This window comes from Cinclus cinclus, chromosome 3 (assembly GCF_963662255.1).
Source record: "Cinclus cinclus chromosome 3, bCinCin1.1, whole genome shotgun sequence".
NCBI lineage: Eukaryota > Metazoa > Chordata > Aves > Passeriformes > Cinclidae > Cinclus > Cinclus cinclus.
The window spans coordinates 6,746,529-6,769,682 of NC_085048.1; the positions used below are offsets into that span (position 1 = coordinate 6,746,529).

The following is a 23,154-nucleotide window of genomic DNA, read 5'->3' on the forward strand; positions in this document are numbered from 1 at the left end:
AATGGTAGATTACCCAAAAGACCCACAAGATTTTTTCTTCATCCTGAAGCCTTGGGTAAATACAGTCTTGCCCTGTGAGTCTCAGACTTTTCCACGCAGCTTTGACATCCTTATTTCTTGTACTTCAGCCACTTGTTTTTGTCTGTAAACTCTCCAAGGTAATGAGCACATCTATTCCTAGAGTTTGGCCCTTGCTTGTCATTCAAAAAATCAGTGTTTTAACCCATAGGGTGGGATGTATCTGCACTCTGCTTAGCCAGCCCAAGGGTGGAATCTGAGCCAAATATCTGCACTGCCCTCTCTAGTTAATAGAGACTGGCCCTTGTGGAGGATAATTTGTTTTATCCAAATACAGTTTAACACAGGTGAGATGAATCCCTTCTGGAGCAGAACCTCCTGCTCCAGGGATTATTAGCCTAACTAATTATTTCAATCTCTGCACTTAATTTTCCATGTCTGACAAGGGGGTCAAAATATGTATTTACCTGTCAGAGCAAAACACAAGATTATTTCATATCTGTAAAATAAATATTATAACAGTGTTGTCATGATTTCTGATGTCAGAAACAACTCATCTTGTGTACCTTCTAAACAAGGTAAACTCTGATTAGGCCATTAAGTTTCCATGCAATTGCCACTGGAGCCCAAGATGTTGTGTGGCACTAAAGTACATCTTCTCAGCAGGCATCCACACTGGATTACAGGGTATCAAGGGAAGGGGAAAGCCACCATGTATTTTATTAACTGACTATCCTGAGAGTAATAAATGACTTTTCAAAGGGAATTAATTTGAAAGAGCTTCCTGTACTTGTTTTTGTTTTACAGATATTTATATATGCACACACACATAAAATTAAATATCTCTGCACTAGGTGCCATTTTCTCTCACTAAAAATACTCACTGAAATCAGTCAGCTTTTCTGAAAATGTGTTCTGATAATCTGAGCTCATTCACAAATAACACCTGCAGTAACACCCAGCAGAGGCAGGGAAACACATTTGACAGTATTCACTCAGCAACTTAGTTCCTTGAACATCACATTTCCATTTCTACTTAGAAATAAGAGTCGAGAAATTAAAGAGTAGAAAGAAAGAGTAGAAATGGCTTGTTGCAAATGGTCAGGTTTTGCATGTTAATTTCTGGGGATGTGCAACATGCAACTATTGAGATTCCAGGGTGAAATAGCACACATGGATTTGGCTGCTATAGAAAGGGAATTTATAAGGGTTTTCTTTTACTTGTTTGTCTTTGTCTTACTTTTATTTAATTTTTTTTTTAGTCCAAATAGCATCATGGTCTCTGGTGGAAACCAGTGGGATCTGTGGCTGAAGGACCTGCACAATCCTGGACAAGGATAGAGGAGGGGAACCAATCTTTTTTATCCTTTTGACAGATCTATAACTAAAACCACAGCATGAACCATGTGCCAAAATACTGGGTTTATTAGCTATACTCTCACCTGGGAAAACTATTTCTGTTTGAAAGAGTATCTTTAACTGCTTACAGCAGCAGGATCAAGGTGTGGTAAATTCAAACAGAAGGAATAGTCTTACTTTTTTTTTCCCTTCAGTACCTTTAATTTCATTCTAGATTGTCTGAATCCCACAAGGAAAATTATAATGCCTCAGAGATGTATTATTTTCTGGGTTTTGCAGTTTTCATCTGTTAACATTGGATTATCTGCTATTTTATTAAAAAAATTTGAATAAATTTCCATGCATGTCTTCTCCTCACGCTATTTTTGGTATTTATGAAGCCAGCTACATAAACTTCAGGGGCAAATGACCTTTAAAATCTAATGAAGGTCTGTAACATTTACATCCTATGTATTTTACAAAAAAGGAAAAGCTGGTTTCTTCTTGTCCCCTCTCCCTGCTCCCCCTTACTTCCAAACAGATAGGAATTGTCTTTCAAGTCTGTCTCTTTCCAGAAAAATCTGACCTACAAATGGCTTTCTCATAACTCAGCAGACTAGTTTAGTCCTCATATGGATTTATCATTAACCACATAAGCACATGTTGTCCATTTTGCCCAACCTAATCAATGTGCTATAAATAAAATAACTCTAAAAGCAGGCTTCACCATTCTTATCCAAGCTGTTGCTGCAAGTCCTTGTAACTCCCAAACCCACTCACATTAGAAACATTATTCTCTTGATTATAATTCAAAGCATCAGCTCTCTACAGCTGAAACTCCCCAGCACTTGACTTTGGCTAGACCTCTAACCTCAACTTATCACTTTCAGGCGTACTCCACATTTTCTTCTCCAATCTGTCACTAATGTATGAAAGACGTGGGAAGTTGCTTTCAGAAGGTATTTTTAACCTAGGAGTGTCTCATTAAAAAGAGAGCTTAATATAGAAACTCTGAAACAAAACCTTTCCCACTTAACTTAGAACAACAACCTGAAAATACCAGAGGGGTATTTCGCCAGAACTCATGCAATTTTAAACCAAAGCAACATAAAGAAAAAGGAAGCTCTTCTGGAAAGACACTGTTGAGTGCAATTCCTATCTACCCCACAAACATTTTATTTGATCATGGGATTATCTGTAGAGCTTTGTATTTTCCATTTTGAATGAAGGGGGCTGAATCAAGCCATCTATTATTCTGATTTGCCTGCTCATTCATTCAAGGTTATTTGTACAGTTTGGGTTGTTTCTACTTATTTCAGCTGACAGCATGGAGATCATATTCCATCTTGACCAAAGGTTTTAAAAGCTGAGAGAAACAAAATATCAACCATAGGATATTATTTTTAAGCCTCATGTGCTTTAGTCTGGAAATAGAAAGACAAAGATAAAACTCCCAGAAGGACAGCCACAGCTAATGAGAGCCTGAGAGGAAATGATCACACATTCTTAGTTCTTCTGATGGATGTCCTTCTAGCCTTATTAATCAGAACTTTGTGATGCCGATAAATCACTGAAGTATGATAACAGATGAAGGTGAGTTTGGATGTAAAATGATCCATGATGAAGGATTACAATAAAGGAGGAAAAGGAGGGAGAGCCAAATACTGTTTTATAAACTGCATCCTCAGCTTGTGAGGACTTGTAGATAATAAATGTCATTCCTTTTCCACATTATCTAGGAGATTAAGAATGTTTCTTGATGTATAACTGCTGGGAAGCCTCTGTAGCACCTTCTCCAGTTACCAGGAGGTTTATATTACATCAATTGCTTTAATTTTCCATCAATTATAATTTCATTTACAAAGAGGAACTTTAAAGTACCTTTCTTCCTTTAACCTCTTTTTGAGGAAGTAGGCTTCAGAGGCTGGAAAGGAGAATCCATGCATAACACTGATGGTTTTGATCTTGCAAGATCAGGTCAGACCCTGCTTTGAGATTCCTGTGAGTTTTCTGGTATGACCTTACCCTGCTTGAATGATCCTATGTCACAGAGGTGTCAGCAAGGTCTCCACGCCTCCAATCACTCTAGATACAGAGTTGCTGGTCTCTATATTCAGCAAAAAACTACCCATCCATCAATCCATATGTGTCACAGTTTGTGGTTTTCAAGGAAAGCATTTCCCAGAGCACTTAATAAATAAATAAATAAATACATAAATAAATAAATGCATTTGAGATGCTATTACTGATGAATCAGTTCCATTTCCTGTTTTCTACCAGTGGTTTTTATGCTGCAGAATACAGCCCTGGCCATCTGAAGCAAACCAAAGCCATGCTTATGTACTGCAAATTCAAAACAAAAGGTTATTAAAATGAGGTAACTTGCAGATAAGGCAAAATTTGCCTTAAGCCATGAGAGCCAGAGATATAAGAGACACCTAAGAAAGCAAGGACAGGAGTGCACTGAATGCCTTTAAGGATGCTCCCAAATGAAACACAAATTTGTATGCTGCCACGTAGCTTTTATTTGGTTTGTGTCACAACACGGAGAGATCTCCAAGCTGATGCTCTACCAAGCTTTTCTAAGTCATGCTGCAGGACAGCACTTGGTAAGGAGATGAACCAGCTTGGTCCAGATGCAGGGAAATTATGCCAGGGACACCCTCTGATGTCCCTGAACTGATGGATCCCATCCAGAGGCACATCAGCTTGGAGGTTCCGTGGGTGTCAGAATTACCTGGTGTGGAGCCAGCCCAAACACGTCCATACCATTCTGTATTCTCTAGGAATAGAAACTAGGGATGTAATCGAGTTTCATGGCACTTCTCAGACCTTCCCTGGCTGGGATGACAGCTGAGGTGTTTCTGACACTGCCTGCCCAAACACTCCCAATTCCAGGTTGCAGCAACTTATAGGGAGATAGTAAAGCTGGGCAGTCAGAGGGACAGCCTTTGAAGTGATCAGATATCCATGAAGAAAATAAGGCAAATTTATCCATGTAATGCCGGCTTTGTACTCCATGGAACAGTGGGGACAGCGTGTCTCTTATCTCTATTCCTGCCAACATTTCTACATGTTGCTGTTTAATGGAAAGTACTGAAAATATACATGAATGGACACTAAATTACAGAATATCCCTTCCGGCTTTCTAAGCCTTCATGAGCATGAACAGGAGACAAGTACATGTGAACATAAATTCTTAGCTGAGATGTGTCATTTTACCCATATAGAAAGGGGAGTAGAGAAGAGAGAAAATTAAGTAAAAAAGACAATGAGGAAAGAAAAGAGTGGGGGGGGAGGGGGGGGGAGGGGGGAGAAAGCCCTGTAAATAAGCTTTAGCATCTGAGAAAAACCAAGCAGAATACCTGGTGCCCAGCATTGCAGTCTGAGGTCTGGTGTGTATGGATGCATAAGTCTGTGGCATGGAAATGAGTCAGAATTGCTGTCCCAAGGACCACACTCCACTGGAGCAGTCTAACTCCTCTCAGGGGGGTGTGTTGGACTTACAGATCTGATTCCTGCCACTGATTCTTGCCAGATGTCTGGCCATAGACAGCTGATCATCAGCAGATTATTTTAAAATTTACTTCAGCTGAGACACATCACTTCCACCCTGAGAGCACTTAATTCTTAAAATTCAAATAATTGAGTGCTTGAAATCAGCAAAGGAATATGCTTAAATTACAGTTTCATGATGCAAAGCCTCTGCTCTTGAAACATGGAGGCAGCTCAAAGAAATAAACAGGTATCCAGGTCTTCTTTCTGTTACTCTTGAATAAAGTATGGTATGGATTTCTGGACCTGGATTTAGGCCTGGAATCACATCTGGAGAGTGTCTATTCCTTGCATATGTCAGATTTGTGATACATTAAAGAAACCATGACTTTCACAAACAACATAAACAATGAAGAAAATTCCTGGCCTGAAACTAAATATTGCTGTTTATTATGTCACATGGAGACTGACTCTTGCAGAGATGATGACACCAAAGCCATGAAACATCAGCCTCAGAGCCTTGGATTCCTGTACCAATGTTCCTGTGAAAGCAAATGATTGAAACTTCACCATCCTGAGCTAGGGCATCAAATCTTCCCAATCCACACGATGACACCTATCAAACAGGAGTCACCTCACTGCAATAGTCACCCTTCTGGAGAGGAGGAACTGCAACACAAGAAAACAAGGAGTCTTTGGCAACAGAGAATAAGACAAAAGAACAAACACAGCCCTTCTCAGCAAGCTTGCCTGACACAGGAGCTGGAGATAAAACACTCCTGGCTTCCAGTGCCAGTGATATGCCCAGGAAGAAACCTTCTCCTTCCTGGAATCACATTTGTTAAGTTGCATAGCTCTGAAAACCTTTAAAATTAGATGTGGAGCTACCTCTGGTCACAGGAACAACCCTGTCTCCAGCAGCAGCACTGCTGCAAGGGAGCATTACGTAAACGAGTTCATGTCAGGTCACAATCAGAAGACAGGCAGAGGCAGAAACCCTCCAGCAGGCATTATTTTTCCACAGCAGAGCCAAAAGCAGGCAAATTTTTAAGAACAGTAAAATGCCAATGTGTTTGCAGACACTATTTATTAATAACAGGATGGATTTTCAGTTGTTTTGTACCACAGATATCAACACAATCCTTGCTGCACTGAGTTGATGAAAGTGACATAAATTTGCAACGTGCAATTATTTAAATCAAGGTGAAAAACTCACTGGGGATTCGGCAAATTCTACACACTCTTGATTCCAAACATCTGTTCCCAAATCCAAATTCATCCAGTAAATACTTACCCTGAGTGTGTCCCATGTGCTATAGAAGAAAACAGGAGATCAAGGATCCTGCTCTTGATAATTGAAAAGGTGGGAACAGACAAAGGAGTGATTAAATCCTTCCTCTCTTGTATTGCACTGCTGATGCTTTTGCCTTTTTGATAGAGGTTATAGAGCACAGAGAATCCCATGAAAGTGCAGACTGTGATTCAATGGGCTCAGCAAGGAAAGTGTTTACTCCTTACAGGGCAGGAACAGTGGTTCCCAAACTAGGATGGAACCTGATTCCTGAACGGGAAATGATCATAGACCTGGATGTGCAAAGGAAAACTACTGTGGTCAAGAACAGGGTTTCAAAAATAGGAAACATTGGGAATTTCTGAACATAAGGAGTTTAGTTAGATGCCTAGAATCATGTCATGTTAAGTTTTAATTGTTTTCAATGTCTCAGAGTTGCATTTCTACCCTCAGGAAGGTGATGAATTTGAGCAAGGGGCTTACCATGTAAGCAAGCTATCAGAAATGGAAAAAAAACCCAAACAAACAAACAAACAAAAAAACCCAAACAGGTATCTCCCTTCTCTAACTCCAGTGTGTATCAAAACTGGTCCTTGCAAAGAAGCACAGCCATACTCTATGAGAAATAACACAAATCTCTCTATTTATAACACAGCTCTTTTTGGGTTTTAGCCATTAATCATTGGTCCATCTGCATACCCAGAACTCAGATTTGCCAACATGTTCCAGACTCTGACCTAAGATTCCTGAGTCAAATATTCCCCTTTCCTAATTTATGCCACTGTAAGATTTTAACCTGAAATCCCCAGTGCCCCAGAGAAGGAAGGTTTCTTCCAAGAGGCAGTAGTGGAGCTGACAGGGAATGGTGAAGCTGCACACTCATTCTCTGCTATTTTTGAGTAATGTCTGTCATGTCAGGCTGGAGAGATGGATATAACTATGGGACAGGTATGGGCACAGAGATATTTGATACAAGACACTCATCTGGCTGACAACATCACAGCACTGCAAATATCTCCTCCCCTGTCTATTCCAGTTTCCTGAAGAACTCTGGAATTCTGTGCCCATATTTTTGTTGCTTCACTTAGGACATCTCCAAGACATAGTCAAGGACCAGAAGAAGATAATGGTTAACAATTATAGTCCTCTAGATCAATTGGAAAAGCAAAAAAGGGTCTCATTAAAATGATGTAATGAATTCCTTTAGGAGCTGCAGTCTACTTCAAATCCCATTTCCTTTCACTAAAGGCACATGGTTCAACTCTTTTGCATCTATTATGTGAAATAAAATGCAGCTACTGCTGTAAAAAAAGCAATAAAAAATGTTTCTATGAATATATTACCAACCCAAATAAGGTTCAAGAATCTCCATTCTTTACTGTAAGCAGAGGAAAATATAATGACAAAGAATGAAGAAAAGGCAGAGATTCTTGCAAGGACGCTCCCAGGTAGCAAGTGATAGGACAAGAGGAAATGGCTTCAAGTTGCACCAGTTGAGGTTTAGACTGAATGTTAGGAAAAATTACTTCACTGAAAGGGCTGTCAAGCACTGGAAGAGGTTGCCCAGGGCAGCATTGGATACTCCATCCCTGGAGATATTTAGAAGATGTGTGGATGTGGCTTTGAGGGACAAAGTTTAGTGGTGGGCTTGGTGGTGCTGTGTTAATGGTTGGACTTAATGATCTGACAGGTCTTTTCCAACTTTAATGATGCTGTGATTCTAAAATGTGTAAAAGGATACATATTTCACAAAAGTCAAACTGCCTTAAAATCCTAAGAAAATAATATGCTGCACTTCAAAAACTTCTCCAGAGGAGAGGTTATAAAAAACAATAGTTGAAAGATGTATGACCATTTTGCCTAATGCACTACCAGAAGATGTTCCCATGCTCATGTGATGGGTGCAGGGAAAGAATGGAAAATAACATAGCTGGGTTCAGACCAGGTCAGGTGATCTTTCCAAAGTTGCTCCTGTCTCTTTTCTCAAGAAGCACATACCCAAGAGATTCTGCATGCAAATAGCTACTCTGAAGGGAGCATGATACAATAATAAAAAACCAACAGACACATTTAGAATAGTATTAAAAATTAAAATCCCTTAGTGAAATCTGGTAGCTTCTCGTTATGTATGTGTCCAACTCACTGCAACACAATGCTTTCCTGAAATTTCAGGAAGATTTTAGAAGGAGGTAAGTAAGTGAATGCTCTCCATACACCACACACATTAAAAAGGGGTAATAAGGCCTATCATCATGGGCTTGTCTGCAGCACATCAGTCACAGGCAAAATCACAGAACATCTGTGACAGGGCTCAACAATAAATAATTAATATAATTTAATAACGTGTAATGGCAAAGGAGTCTTATTAATTAATCCAGTCTTGCGTCTTGATGAGCCTACAAATGAGGTTGATAAAAGTAATAGAGTTGAGGTAATGGGCTTTTGAAGAGCACCAAATTTGAATTGTTGAGTAATATACTTGGCTGGTTTAAAATAAACATAGTACAGTGTAGCTTAATTGGAGACCAGTTGATAGCTTTCCAAATTAAACAGTAAATGGCAAATGTTCACTTAGGAAGTGAACTTTCAGCTCCCTATAGATGTTGGCCTACCAGTTGCTATTTAATGTTTTTATTGCTGACCTGGAAAAAAAGGTTAAGCTATTATTTAGTAAGTTTGTGGAATTTTGGGAAGCAGCATGGAATACAGAGGACAATAAAGCAAAACAATCTAGAGAGGAATTCAGTAAACTGCACACAAGCCAACAGTATGAACTTCAGTAAAGTCCTGAATGTAAGATTAAACAGTGGAGAACTTGCTTGAGAAAGGAGGGCAGAAGCAAACTGGAAAAAGCCTAGAAAGTGATAGAATCTAAGTGGTGTAACATAGGCATCTTCAGCAGCATAATGCATGTGCTAGAGATGTAATACCAAGTAGAAGAAGCAAAGAAATTATATAACAACCCAAGCTGGCACTAGTGCAACTGCTGCTGGTATTCAGAGCCTATTCTAGAAGCTGCAGGTACTGAGGAACTGAAAGCAATTGAGGGAAAGAACACAAGAATGAATAATGTATTGGGAAACCTCATTCTGGGGAAAGACATGAGAAGATTTACCTCTTTAATTTTACAAAGAAAAGGCTGTGAGGTTTCTTAATCACAGACTATATGTATTCAAAGAGAAAACTGGAATTAGCTAGCAAAGTTTCTTCAACCTAAAAAGATCTCGTAGTGGCCAGTAGGTAGAGTTAAAACTAGACATTCAGAACAGATATAAATCTGATTTCTTTGACAATTTTTCAAGGGTTTTGGGATACTTACAGTCACCGGGAATCTTCAAACTAACTTTTTTTATGTTTCACACCACTTGAAACAGCAACTAATTTAGGGAGGTCTTACGGCCTCTTGGCCTCAGTAGTTTATCAGTTAAGTGACAGGGCTTCGAATGCTTCTGTGGGAGGTTATTTAACAACCTAATAAATGTCATCTTTGGGAGAAGTTTCATGGGACTCTGCATTTGTCTTTAATGGACTACTAATGGACCACTCTGAGTAACTGATTCCCTTGTTTTCCATTCTCATCAAAGCACAGTCAAAATAATGATCTTTCAGCAGACAATAACACCTTTTCTAATACTTGTAAAGAGTAATCAGAGAATGAATCAAGCAATTAATTCTTCATTCTTAGTCATCCCTCCCAATCAAGACCCAAACCAATGTTCACTTAAGCACAGGAATATGTAAGGAATGTTTCCTTCAGCCAAGCACTGGAGAAGAAGAGGGAAATTTGGCATTTGTGACCCTAAATTTGCCACAGTTTGTGGTATCTGTACCCAAACCAGAAGACTACGCAAAGAAAACAGAGATTCTTGCAGGGCTGAAATAAATGTTCTCCTGTGATTAATGCTCACTCCTCTCCATTTTCTCTTGCTTTTTGGCTGTGGCTTGTCTCTTCGGTTGCTCATGCTTTAATTTCCTTCATGATCTCAGTCCTCTCAATCAGTGTGTAAGCATTGTGTGTGTTTCCTTAAAACCACAAAAAATCATAAAATGGGTTGGAAGATCCTAAAGATCCTCTCATTCCAATCCCCTGCCTTGGGCAGGGACACCTTCCACTATCCCAGCTTGCTTCAAGCCCTGTCCAATCTGGCCTTGGATACTTCCAGGGGATGGGGCAGCTGCAGGTTCTCTGGAGAACCTGTTCCAGTTTCTCACCACCTTCACAATAAAGAATTGTTTTTCTAATATCTCACCTAAAAAAACAGCACATAAGGGGGCACCTGGAGTTGAACCAGGGACCTCTTGATCTGCAGTCAAATGCTCTGCCACTGAGCTATACCCCCTGCCTGAACAACTCTGCTCTATAAATGAAACCCATTAGGACATTCCCTGCCCCAGGGAGTTCACAACATGGAATATGAACCAGCCTTGCAGAACTGGTCCAGCACAGACAACCTCCCTGCATTTCTTCCTGAGCCTTGCAGAAGACACACTGTGTAGGACTTCTGGGGTAGCACAGCAATGTCTTCTGAATGAATAAAAACCAAACCTTACACCTAGTGCTGGACAGTGCCAGACAATGAATTGTAAAATGATGGGAAAATTGCTCTACATTCCCTTCAACTCCCTCCCTGCACTTCTTTCCAGATATGGAACAGGGTTGCCTGTCCAGTTCCTTTGCCCAGATGTGCACATCAAGGCTAGCTGCATTGCCCATCTCTTTTCTAAGCCAGCACCATGCCCTTCTCCCCTCAGCAGGGCAGCTGAACACCCACAATCAGAGGTAACAGTGACCCGGTGACTCCAGGATCTCCATCTCAAAGCAATGGAGATATTCCCCAAAGAAGAGTCCTGAAGCTCAGCTTTCAGTGAGTAATTCCCAGGCCTCTGGAAACAGGCTGGAGAAAAGTAAATTTAGTAAGGAAAGAGAGATCCTACAGGTCCCTATTGCTTCACCAGCCCACTGTCTGAAATATTTAATAGTATCAAGATGCTTGCTAGAATCACAATATGTGTTCAAATAGCAGGACAGTGAAACAGCCTGTCCATGGGGTCAGCCAGGAGGCTCTGGAATGGAGAATCCAATGTAGGCAAAGTAAGACAAAATTTAGAAAAATAAATGGGAGAGGCTGAACCCTAATGGAAACTAGGAGAATTTGTTTGCTCTAAATGTTAAACCACATGGACTGAGATTTCTGTAGAAAGCATCTACAGACAGGTACAATCACTGGGATTCCGGGTAAGGTCCCCAGACTGAACGTTTTGGCACCACTGGTTGTGATTTTGATTCATCCAAAGTTTGCCAGATCAGAAGTTATTAATGCTAGTGCTTTGAAAAGCATGCTCTCTCCCAAGATGAGCACCATCCACAATGAGCCAACCCTCCTTTCAAACCATTAATAAAGATCTTAAATAAAAACAGTCTAACATTGTTCTCTTCTGTTCCCCTGAGGTATCTTCCACCAAGTCTTGGCATTTATTCATCACTATGTGTTTCTGGTGCCTCCAGCCTGTTTTCAGTCTGCTTTATAATCCTCATCTCCAGTCAATTTAAATTAAATTTTCAGCTCAGTCTTCATGAAACAATATATTAATTGCCTCAGTACATGAACAGACATCTTATTTACACAGATTAAATGACCATATTCTTTTGATCTACTTGGCCTGCAGTTGGATCAAACTAAGTGATTAAGTTTTGTCTGGATTTCCTTCCTACAAATCTATGTGTGTGTCATCCATGTTCCTTTTCAATGACAAAGTCAACATGTGTAGAAGGGTTGCATTCTTCCTACATGCCACTAAAGGAATAAAACTAAGTGTTCTTTGAGTCACACAGAGAATTCAGCAAACTCTTCTTCACCAGGGATGAGGTTTGCTTTAACTGCTTTCAGATTTACTATGTTTAGTCTTTCCTCCAGTATTCCATGAAGACAAAATTCATTCCTTCCTTTTTCCATCACTTACATTCCATTTTGGCAACTCTCTTGAGGGTTAGCTAATATACATATGGCTCCATGTTTGCATGGCACTGCATGGCGCTGCAAATTCTTCTTCCTTCCTCATTTAACTCCTTCACTAGACATGGAAGTCAATTTGGATAGTTACTAACCCTTTTAATGAGTGCTGCTTATTTGTAAGGATCAATACAACATATTTTCCTCTGTCCTCTGGTTCTCATTCGATTCTTCTGGTTTTCAGAGACAACTATGTGAGCCAGCTCCTTGACTAATTGTATGACAAACATAGCAGACAGCTTTAGTTTCCCAATTTACATTTCTAAGACTTTCCTGTTTCCCATATCCCTAAAAATTCACCCCATTCCTGATGCATTCAGTTAATGTTAATGTCAGGAGATAGCACAGAGATTCAGTAAATCCAGCAGTACTGACTTCAAGTTCTCATTCTGTGGGGCCTCCTAATGCTGTTAGACAGTTTGAGGTCTAAAATGGGATGAAAGGAGACAAGGCGAGGTAAATATGTCACTTCCACTCATGGCACTCTATGGATGTTTCCCAACTTGGTGAAAGTCAGCTAACCCACAGAAAATGCAGTAAGGTATACTGGCATGTGAAAAAGTTTCTGTCTGTAGTGCCTACAGACACCCTTTGCACAGATCAGAATTCCTTTTCCACCATGGAGTCACCCTGGTATAAGAACAGGATTCTGGATCAGCTTCATGTCTGAATCATCAACTTTTTGTGATTTAAAGGTGAGGGGAGGATCATGGTCATGAGGAAAAAATTATTTCTTTGTGTCATTCCCCTAAACATAAATACTAATTTCCACCACCAGTTGTGAAATAGCTGTTTCAACAGAGTTCTGGAAGTTTGGAGACACACACACACCCAGAAAACAACCAAATATCTGAGCAGCAAAACGATGTAAATTGGAGAAAATGAAGTGTCCTCCACATGGGCCCTACCCTTTCAAAGCATAAATATTTCTAAAAACTAATGAAGAAGAAGCTTGTTCCAGCTGCCGTGTGACTCAGACTGACATAAGTAACTGGCCAGGGTAGTCCTGAGGCAGCAAACTGGGGAGAAAATAAAGGCCAAATACTGCCATGGTTCAGAAGATGTGAAGCTTTCCAGTAACTCAACACCAGACTATTGAACATCCCTGGCTCCCTACTATGTCCCACCAGTTCCAACATTCTGCTGCACACACAGGCCAGTGAAGCACAAGCAGCAGCCTACACCAAGCACAACAGTCACAATTGTATCTGTAATACCTCTATCTGAAAACCTCATCACTTAGGTTCTGAAAAGAGATGTGAACAAAGCTGAAGACACGGTGAAGATCTTCAAAATGTCCAGTTCTTTAGGGAGCTTCAGGCTTGGGCTGTAGGTCCTAAGGAAGGATCTCAGAGAGACACAGTTATGGAGTCCAACAAGGATTGATTGATGAAATGAGAAAAGCAGGACAAAACAGATAAAAATGGACTAAATAAGTCTCTTGGTATCAGCATCTGTGACTCGCTTGCTATCGGCATTGTGACACTGCATTACTTTCTTCTGTTGTATTGCCTATGACCTATTGAAATTAGAAGCAGCACATCTCAGACAATTTGTTGAAATCACTTCAAGTCTCTGAGTGATGTTAATGACCAGTGACCAAGGGTGGAGTGCAGTGAGGTGAATGGCAGATGAATGGCAGATAACAGCATCCACCTTAATGGAGAACTAATCTGAGCACTTCCATGGATTTTGAATATACCTCATCACATCCTACTCTTTACCTTACTTACCTTCATCACTCTTCTGCAAAGTGTATCCTCATATTTAATTTTATTTTTTTTTTATGCAGAGATGAATTAAAGAGGGAATAATTGACCTAAGGTCACCCAGGTCTGTCCAGGCTTCCAGGACTGGTTCAGACAGAGACCTCATTTGCACTTTTGGAGCTGCAGACAAATCTTATGGGTGATTGGTCCTTAAGGTCGAGCTCAGAGCTCTGTCCTTCCTTCCCCTCATGACACTAGACACTACAAAACTTGTCATGAGCTGGTAGAACAGTTAAGGGCACAAGTACCAGTGTCAGACCTTGTGAAGGTGCTTCAGGTTTGGTGCACGTGCTCTAGGTGCTGCCAAATTTAAAGAGACTCATGAAGATTTCTGCAGAAGTATTCACAGAGACAGGCTGTCTCCACATGTCTATCAATAATGCTTGAGTGTCAACACTTCCAGGCTTGGATCTGAAGATGCCCTCACCTGCTATATGTTTGCTAATAGCCATTATTTGGTTCATAAATGGGAAAAGTCAGGCACAAAACAATAAAACAATTCTTCTGCAGTAACTCAGATCAGAGCTGGAAAAGAAAAAAAAAAAAGAAAAAAAAATCCTGGCTCAAGTATCATGAATTATCTACAAAGTGATTTAACTACTCCTCTCAGAGTTTTCTCTTTCATTCCTTTTCCATCATTCCCACTTCTCTCCCATTGCCAACCATATCTCTCATTGCCATTTTCCTTCCTGTAGTCTTTTACACCATTCTTATCCCAGCAATGATCCCTTCCTCCCAGTTCTGCTGCTTTGCTGCAGGTCTTTCTAAATGCCATTGCAATGGGTCATCTCCCTGGGACCAGAGTCACTTCACTGGAGGGAAGCGTGCAGCTGTTGGTGGCTGGAAAGTAGCCAGAGGGCCCCCCACTCCCCCAGCAATACTGCAGGAGGATGCTGAGTGATGGTGTCAGCAAAGAACAGTAAGAGACCTTGGCTGCCTGTTCAATACCTGAAAGCAGCTCCTACTCCCTGGAAAATAGATCTGAAGGAGGAAGGTTGCTCCCCCAGCCTCAACCAAGTGATATTTCATCCAGCATGAAGGAGATGTTGACAGAAAGGTTTCTGTCATCACAGATGAGAGACTTTTGACTGGTAGAGATGTGCCTCCACCACTCACCTCCTCTCCAGCAAGAGGTGGGAGACTATCAGAGGCTCCTGCTTGCCCACAGTCAGAGGGAAATGCACAGTGTTCCTGTCTGGTCATAAAAAGGGCTGTCAGGGTGGGCAGAGGGAGGGCACAGGCAGGACAGCCAGCTCCCCAGTGTTATGTGTAAGGAATCAGGGTTAGACGAAGCTTTAATTAGGGCATTTCTACATTGATTTAAGGATACAATAGTGTGAAAGTGTACAGGTTTCACATTAAGTTATTTTTGAACTCAGGAGTAAGGGTTAGGCTTGCTATCTGTGAGTATCTCACTGATCAGCCCCTTGGGTCTATTATCCCTGGTGTCCTCTTCCAGTGCATCTCTCCCAGGATATACTTCATTAGTTCAACCCAACTACACACAATTTTCTCTCAGAACATACAATGGCCAAATAAAGGGACTAGTATGGCATGCAGCCACAGAAAAGGGGTTTAAGCAGAGCACAGGTAGTCTCCAGGCCTGCCTTCCCAAGCAGTGTGTCTCCAAGTGATGAAATGCAATGCTATCAAATATCATGACAGAAATCACAAATATATAAAACATGAGGGTGCCTCTTAAAAATAAATGTTTCTCCATGATCTTTTTCCCAGGAGAAGGAAGTTTCCAGAGTGCTGGCTCTCTGCGTGTGGTATCACATATTGCATGGTCTGTTCCCTATAAGCTCTCGACATATGCTACGAATATGCCTCTGCACTACAAGTATTCTAAATCAGATGCTTATGCCTTCTTCTGATCTTTTGCAGTCACACGTACATACACTGGATTTTGCCACAGGCTATCCATCATTCCTCTCCTTCCAGCATCTGAAACGCATGACCCGTAATTTGGTTTTACGTGTGTTTTACTGCAGTTTCCATATAATCACACAGGAAACTTTAATTCTCACCTTATGAGCCCAAGCCTGCAGTTCTAATCCCTGTCTCTCAGAAGTGTCATGACCGAATGTCTGATTACTGGCAGTCTATATTTCCCACAAATGAAAAAAAAAAAATTCAAATTCAATTGCAATCAAAACCTCACCTCTCACAATCAGTTGTTTATCCGCATCATTTTTCGCCTTCTACCCCAAAGTTACATTTAAAGCCCTTAGGCATTGCCACCCTCTGAGTCTGCTCATCTCAGCTGTGGACTAAGCACAGTGGTGCTGCATGAGGTGGATACTTTCCATCACCACAGGACAGACAGCTCTGCTAAGGCATCCATCACCCTCTAATGACCCAGATTTCCTGCAGGCATCAAGCGGAAGCTGCCTCATCCATCGCAGACCTGTCATGTCTCAAGACTGTGACTTGCCCCTCTTGTTCCTCTCTCTCCTCCCTTTCTACTCATTCACCAGGAATTCACCATGCCCATCCCCTTCCCCATTCCAGACTGGAAGTGGCAGGCACAGCTGGTTGGCATCATTCTCTTTCCAACTGTCTCTTTAAAATGCCATAAAAAGGAAAAGGGGCCATAGGTCACCCCAGCCCCCTGCCTGCCCCAACCCCTTACCAGCTGTACAAACCCTCCTGCCTCAAGGACTGACATAATTTGGCACAGCACCCACCAGAGCAGTGCTATCTGTACACATGCATGTATAGTACCTCACCACCCTCTGACATCATGCAGTATGTGCCTCATCCCCTGCAATGTCACATTTCTGTTTACAGTCAGGGAATGTCACTCTTCCAGGAGAACATATCTCAGGCAGAGGGAGATTTCTATCACAAATATGTCCTTGTTGGCTGGGTGAAAGAAGATGTAGGATTTTTTCAGCTCTCTGGAGAGGGGCTAACTGGGAAGGGGTAACAGAGAAGTGGTCTGGTAAGATACCTGCCCTGTGCATGAAGCAGATGGCACAGACACATTAGAGAAGCCCTATAAACAACCAGCTAAGCTTTAGTATCAGGCCCTTTCATCTGTTTCAAATATAGGCTCTACCACCTTCCAACTGGGGCTGGAAAACATCAGGTTTGCTCTGCCTGCAGGGCTTTGTGAGTTTGTATGTTCTGAACTCCAGCCAGGAGTAACTTTGGTGCTGGAAGGATCAATGTTGGGCCCTGTGCAATGCAATGACTTATGAATGGAGGAGGGAAACTGGGGAAATTCCCTCCCACTATAAACTATTTCTTGGCTCTTTGCATTAGCTGTCAGCCCTTGGGAATATATTTTCTTCTATTCCCACTTTTCTGTGGTCTGCATTATCATTTGCTAAATATTAGCGTGTGCTATTTATCATGAGGTCCACAACCCTTGTCCACTCCAGGGAGTTTGCAACTAAGTCACTGCAATAAATTTTCTGATATTCTATGGGCTCTACAGTACTAAGAGGCACACAGCTGAAATCATTATCTCAGAGCCTTCAGCCCCTAATCTCACAGTGGAACACTCATCACCAAAGGCAGGGACAAAAAACACACACACAGGTTGTTTATACTCACAGCAGATTCAGACTCAGGCTCCAAGTCTGCTTACTAATAATGATGATTACTGCAGCTCCTCTGGTTTTATAACATGTTTGAAAGGCTCAGGAAAACCACATTATCTGCAACTCTCTTTCAACAGCTTGTTGGGTTCACAGGATCTGCTGGGCTAGCAAAGGAAATTGTGTGTTTATGGACTGGGAATCTGTTATAATGATATCATAGAGACCAAAATGAGCACCATGGTCTACAATTACTGCTATCATTCCATGTTTATTGGAGAACAGAGTCACCCAAGATCTGACTCAAAACCTGTTGACTCCACTGAAAGTATTTTCCAGCAGGTCCTAGGAGCCACTTGGACAAGACATCATCTCTTATGACTTTTTCTGCCCACTGTGTTTAGGTAGTTTGGACTTTCTCCCTGCAATAGCTTTTATCTAAGAAGACATCCGAACTTTGACTAGACAGGTTACTTCAATATATCCATATTTCTGATCCTAAAGCCCCTTTCAGAGACATTCTTGGTTAACGACTAGCAATGTTCCAGCTTCTCTTGGCAATAGGACCTGATCCCAAGAACCTTCAAAGCAAACCAGAGTTCAGACTGAACTGGTAATATTTAATAAAGATTTGGAGTGGTAATTAAAGAAATAAATTAAATGCTACTAGAATGTACATGTCCAAAGGAAACACTGGTTTGAGGAGACTGTATTTTTCAAAGTTATCAAATTAGCCCAGTTTGGTTTCCACTTCCAAGCTAAATAATGATGGATGTTGATCAATCTCTTTTCCTTCCAAGTAGGCTGAGAAATCATGGACAAAGTCATTAGTGTGAGAGAAGAGACTTTCTTCTGCTCTGAATGTCCCAGACAGAGGTGCATGGAACCGCTGCTCCTTTCTCAGAGAGGGAGAACAGCAAAAGGAGAAGAGGAAATTTGAGCAGCCAAGTGGCCATGTTCTGTAGACAGAAGGAACAACTGGCATTAGCTGGTTTTGCTTTGCCAACCTTATGGCAACAAAAATGAGAGAAAGAGCTGAACAAAAATATTTGAGAACAACCTAAGAACAAAAAATGGGGCAGCTTCCCCTGCAGTGGCAGGGCACAGTCCTGACCTCTGTTCCTCTCTTGTTCTCTCAATATGATGGAAGCCAAGTTTAGGGCTCACTGGCCATTCCCTGGCCAATGCCAGACTCACTCTCCAACTCACAGGGCCCAGACAGTCTCAATACTTCCCCCATATTTTTTTGCAGCCCCATAGCCCTTTCCGACAGTAAAGTTGTGTTGATCTGGAGCAGGGATGTTTTTTAGCATGCCAGGCTCATGAATGCCGTAGCCTGTTATCCCAGAAAGACTGAAGAATAAACAAAGAGGGACTGGAATAATAATGGTCAATAAAACTGCTTGATCTAAACTTCAAGTCCAGGATATATCTATATTAATAAACTAAAGGGCTCAAGCACTAGCTTGGAATTGTACACAGATTGTAACTTTAAAATTTTCCAGAGATATTTTGGTCCATTCTCAACCCTGACATGGCCCAGGGGACAGCACAGCCAGGGACTTATTATTGCAGCTAGTTTGTGTACAGAGATTTCCTCTATTTAGATGTGAGCCATGCCTTGACACTTTCCCTTATGGCCAAAGAACATTTTTATTGTACAAGTATAGCCCATGGGGACTCTCTCCAAAACACAGTTAAATCTCCAATCTGGCTGTCCAGTATAAGGGGTGCCTGGCAGGTCAAATGTGCCTCATTGATGTATTCAGACTCATTCCCTGTCTCCTCTACTGCTTGGGAGACACCAAGTGCACAGAAGATGCTGGGAGCTGCGAGCTGGGAAGACTCACCCTGGCACAGGGATTGCCCACGAGTAGGCACCAAAAACAACACCAGTAACTCCCAGGACACCTCCATGGGGCAGGGACAGTGAAGTGGCCAAGCATGACATGCAAGACTGGCTGATAATGCTGATGGGTTTGGAGCTAGCTGGAAATGGCTTTAATTAGTCTCTGTTGTCTTTTGCCAAGATCAGGGATGAGTAGTTCCTGGTAGAGCCTCACAAATCACAGGACCTAACTGGAAGCTGCATGCACTAAATGCTCTGCTTAGAGTGGAGAGTTTCCCTATGTTTCTGGAGGTGCCCACTTCACTGGAGGGGCCCGGTCCCTTCTTCAGGTGACACAGGTTTTCCAAGCAGGCAGCTCCTTGCAGGTTTGGCTGCAGCATGTCCTTCAAAGCAGGCAGAACCCCCCCTGCAGAGTTGGGCACACAGGATGGCTGGGCAGTCAGGAAGCAAGAGGGTTGTGGAGGCACTCGTGGATCTGCTGGTGTCACCCCACCTGCTTCCATGTGGGTAAAACTGGATCTGCAGGAGCATCCTGCCTGATACAGTGCATAAACACCACCACGAGCTTTGACTATGTGACAAGCTGTTGGTTCAAGGCATTTCTGGTTGAGAATTGTCGTGTTTTCAATGTTACAAACTCTAGCCCTAACAGCAAACTCCTGCTTCTGAGTTGGGTAATCTTCCACTGGAACAAAACATGGGGATAAGTTTTCTTTTTTCACAAACTGGGAAAAGGAAATGCACTCCAGAAGGACATGGATTCCTTTGATGTCTCAAAATAGAGAAGAGAATCTTTGTTTTTCTGTGCTATAAGAAGGATATCATTGCCATGTCCATTTTGGGGATACGCTGTTTTCAAAGATGGGTGACAATAATAAATAAATAGCAACATGCCTCTCTCCTGCATTCTTGTGTCCCCCACAGAAACAGCTGCCAGAGCAAGGAAACTAGAGTAAGACCACTGCATCCCTCAGACAAAGATAAACCCTTCCTGAGGTTTCATCTTTGCACAGTGACAAGAAGCTGGGAAGTCACCATGTAACTGTCCACATGGGCATTCCATGTGTGAGAGCCCATTATTGTCAGCACTGATCCAAGAATAATTCAGCTGGTCAAATACCCATGATCTGGATAAATATGGCTGTTGAGTGCTTTTGAAAGGCCCTAGGCTGAAACATCAAAGACAGATTGTGCAAATATTAGGCAGGATCTATAAATAAACCAAATTGTCTAAAATATCACTTGATGTGTATATATGGGCTACTGAGCTCTACATATCTAGTCAGTACAAAAACAAATTTTCTTAGCTACAGCAAGAGCTGTGAAACCTCTGGACAGTTACATTCAGAATCAGAATCAAAAACTGAATCCCACCCTGCAAAACAGGGTTCAAATGCACTGAAGGCTAAGAACTCTTGAGAAGAGAGGTTATATACACAAAGCAGATATTTAACTATGTACCAATTTACTAGTTTTCTGGTAATAAGACATGAAACTGTCAAAGACTAATACATCTGTTTAAAAATTAATTATTTGAAGCAATTTAGTAAAATTGGAATTAGCAATGTGTTTGAAGACAACTTAGACATCGTGAGGTTTGAAGACTTAGGAAAGTAATGAGAAATAATTATTGAAAACAAATAATTTTCTAGAAAACATATTCAAAATAAGAACTATCTGGCCTAACTTCAGATGTCAACAGTTATTACAGATATTCACATCTGGTCCAATCACCACAGGTTCCTCTAAAAATGAGAGAGAAACAAGCACTCATAAGGGATACCTGAGATACCAGGTAAAAATCAGATAAACTGCAACCTAGAAATGCTTTTTCTTTTCATATACTGACTTCAAAGGGAGGCCAGGGTATCTAGTCCATATGTAGCTGATTATACTGCAGACAGCTACATCTGGTCAGCATTACAGCATGTTTAACAACACACCTATTTGCAAATGCATTCCCATTCAGATCAATGTATCTGTGCACTCAGTACTCCAATCTACTACTTATACTCCAGGTTGCTTGTCCAAGCCTTTAGTCTTGAACTTCAAAGTGGGTTGGACCCAGCTACACTGAGACCTAAGTAAGCAAGGTCCCTCAGGAAAACATAACTCTCCAAGCCAGGATGAGACCCCTGAGACACAGAGACACAGAAATCCCTCCAGAAGTCTGCAGAGGAGTACTTACAGAGAAACAGAAGGATCTACAAGTCCCTCTACACAGGAAAATATTTTTGCCATAACCAAAATGTCAGTGCTAATGGTTAAATATAATTCCTTGAATACAATCTGCCCAAGACTTCAGGGAACACATTTACAAACAGCAGTCATGCCAGAAAGTAAAGCATTTTGTGTGATCCTGGGTTCAAGAGCCCCACATACGTAAAGAACCGGTGAACCTTTACACAGCCTGGGACAGGTAAATCATTTTTTGCACCAGTTTGGCTTGAGAGTCCAAAAGCCTGGCTCAGCCATGAGTGTCAGCATCCCCAGTGTGGGGCACAGTTTCTTGGCCAGCTGTAGAAAGGTAAGTCAGTCAGCCAGCCAGATCCATAAAGCAGCAGCTCACATTGCTATTAGAGTCCTGCCTCCCGGTCTGGAAATTAAATGCAAACATATGCATAGGCCTAAGTGTTGCTTGAGAGAAAATCACTACCCTGACAACGCTGAACAGGAACAGGAAGAAGAGAAAACCAGAAAGTACAATCCAGTATCTGTGCCTTCCCCATTTAATTTTATGTGCTGTCAGAGGCACCCTCATATCTAATTCTGCCCAACTTAAAGGACAAAGAATTATGAGGTGAGGAAGAAAAGAAAATCCACTTGTTTGTTAGTACTGTAACAAACTTAGAAATATGTGACAGAAAACTTACATTACATATGTTTCAACTCCAATTTACTAGGTTGTTCAATCCACCCAAAAGAGAGACACAACATTGCACCACCATCCTATACTTCATTCCTCATTGATACCCAAGGTGTTTGCAGAAGGTTTTGATAATTTCTAATAGCACAAAGGTGAAAATTTGCCTTTCCTCCCTATGGGAATCAAATACAGATTTCATGCAGAAGAAGTCAGACCCTTTGATCAATATGCAGCATGTTAAAAAACATGTGTTAGTATGTAATCCTGAGCTATATCCCTAGTGATTTGGGGTTTTTTTTCACTGGGGAAAAAGTATAGAGGAAGCGAATTTAACATTAGTTATTTTTCATAGTAATAAAAATTATATATATATATATATATATATATATATATATATATATATATATAATATAACAATGAGAAACAACCAAAAAGAAGTAAGATAGATGTGAGACTGTCATTGAATTCATGACTGAGTGAATTATTATGGCAGCAATAGACATGTCAGGCAGGAGCTTAACACCTGATCATTCTGAAGCTTTATGTCAATAAAGTTCAACAGCAACTATAGGCAGTGAAAGCAGAGACTCCTCACATCTGTGTGATCATGTCTGCACTCCATGCATAAACCAAAACCTCAGGGAGGTGGGGAGGCTGCTGCTCTCTCCTGCCAGATGCTGAGCAAACAGCCCCAGGGTCCAACCAGACCAGGCAGGAGGAAGCACAGGGACTGCCCGAGGAGCCGATGATTGATCAGGGTTAAACAGAAAACCCCTTGCCCTTAGGCTAGTGCCCCTCCACTGGGACATGCCGACTACCATGCCTGGGGAAGAGATGTAGTAGAGGGTTGCCCTTTTGTAAGCTGTTATTTTCTTCCTAATGGACCCTTTTAAAAAAGGCATTTCTTGTCCATTCCAAGAGGCATTTTTTTCTTCTAAAGAAAATACTTTGAGAATTTCATCAAAGCTT

At 41.4% G+C, this 23,154-nt stretch overlaps 1 protein-coding gene and 1 non-coding gene across 2 annotated transcripts in view; both read right to left on the reverse strand.

Annotated features, from left to right (window-relative positions):
* LOC134042395 (protein eva-1 homolog C-like) overlaps positions 1 to 23,154 on the reverse strand; it is a 203,324-nt gene that overhangs the window by 67,809 nt on the left and 112,361 nt on the right. The gene's annotated exons all lie outside the window — the stretch shown is intronic.
* On the reverse strand, positions 10,411 to 10,482 carry TRNAC-GCA (transfer RNA cysteine (anticodon GCA)). Its single transcript has one exon. It is a non-coding gene; the product is annotated as a tRNA-Cys (tRNA).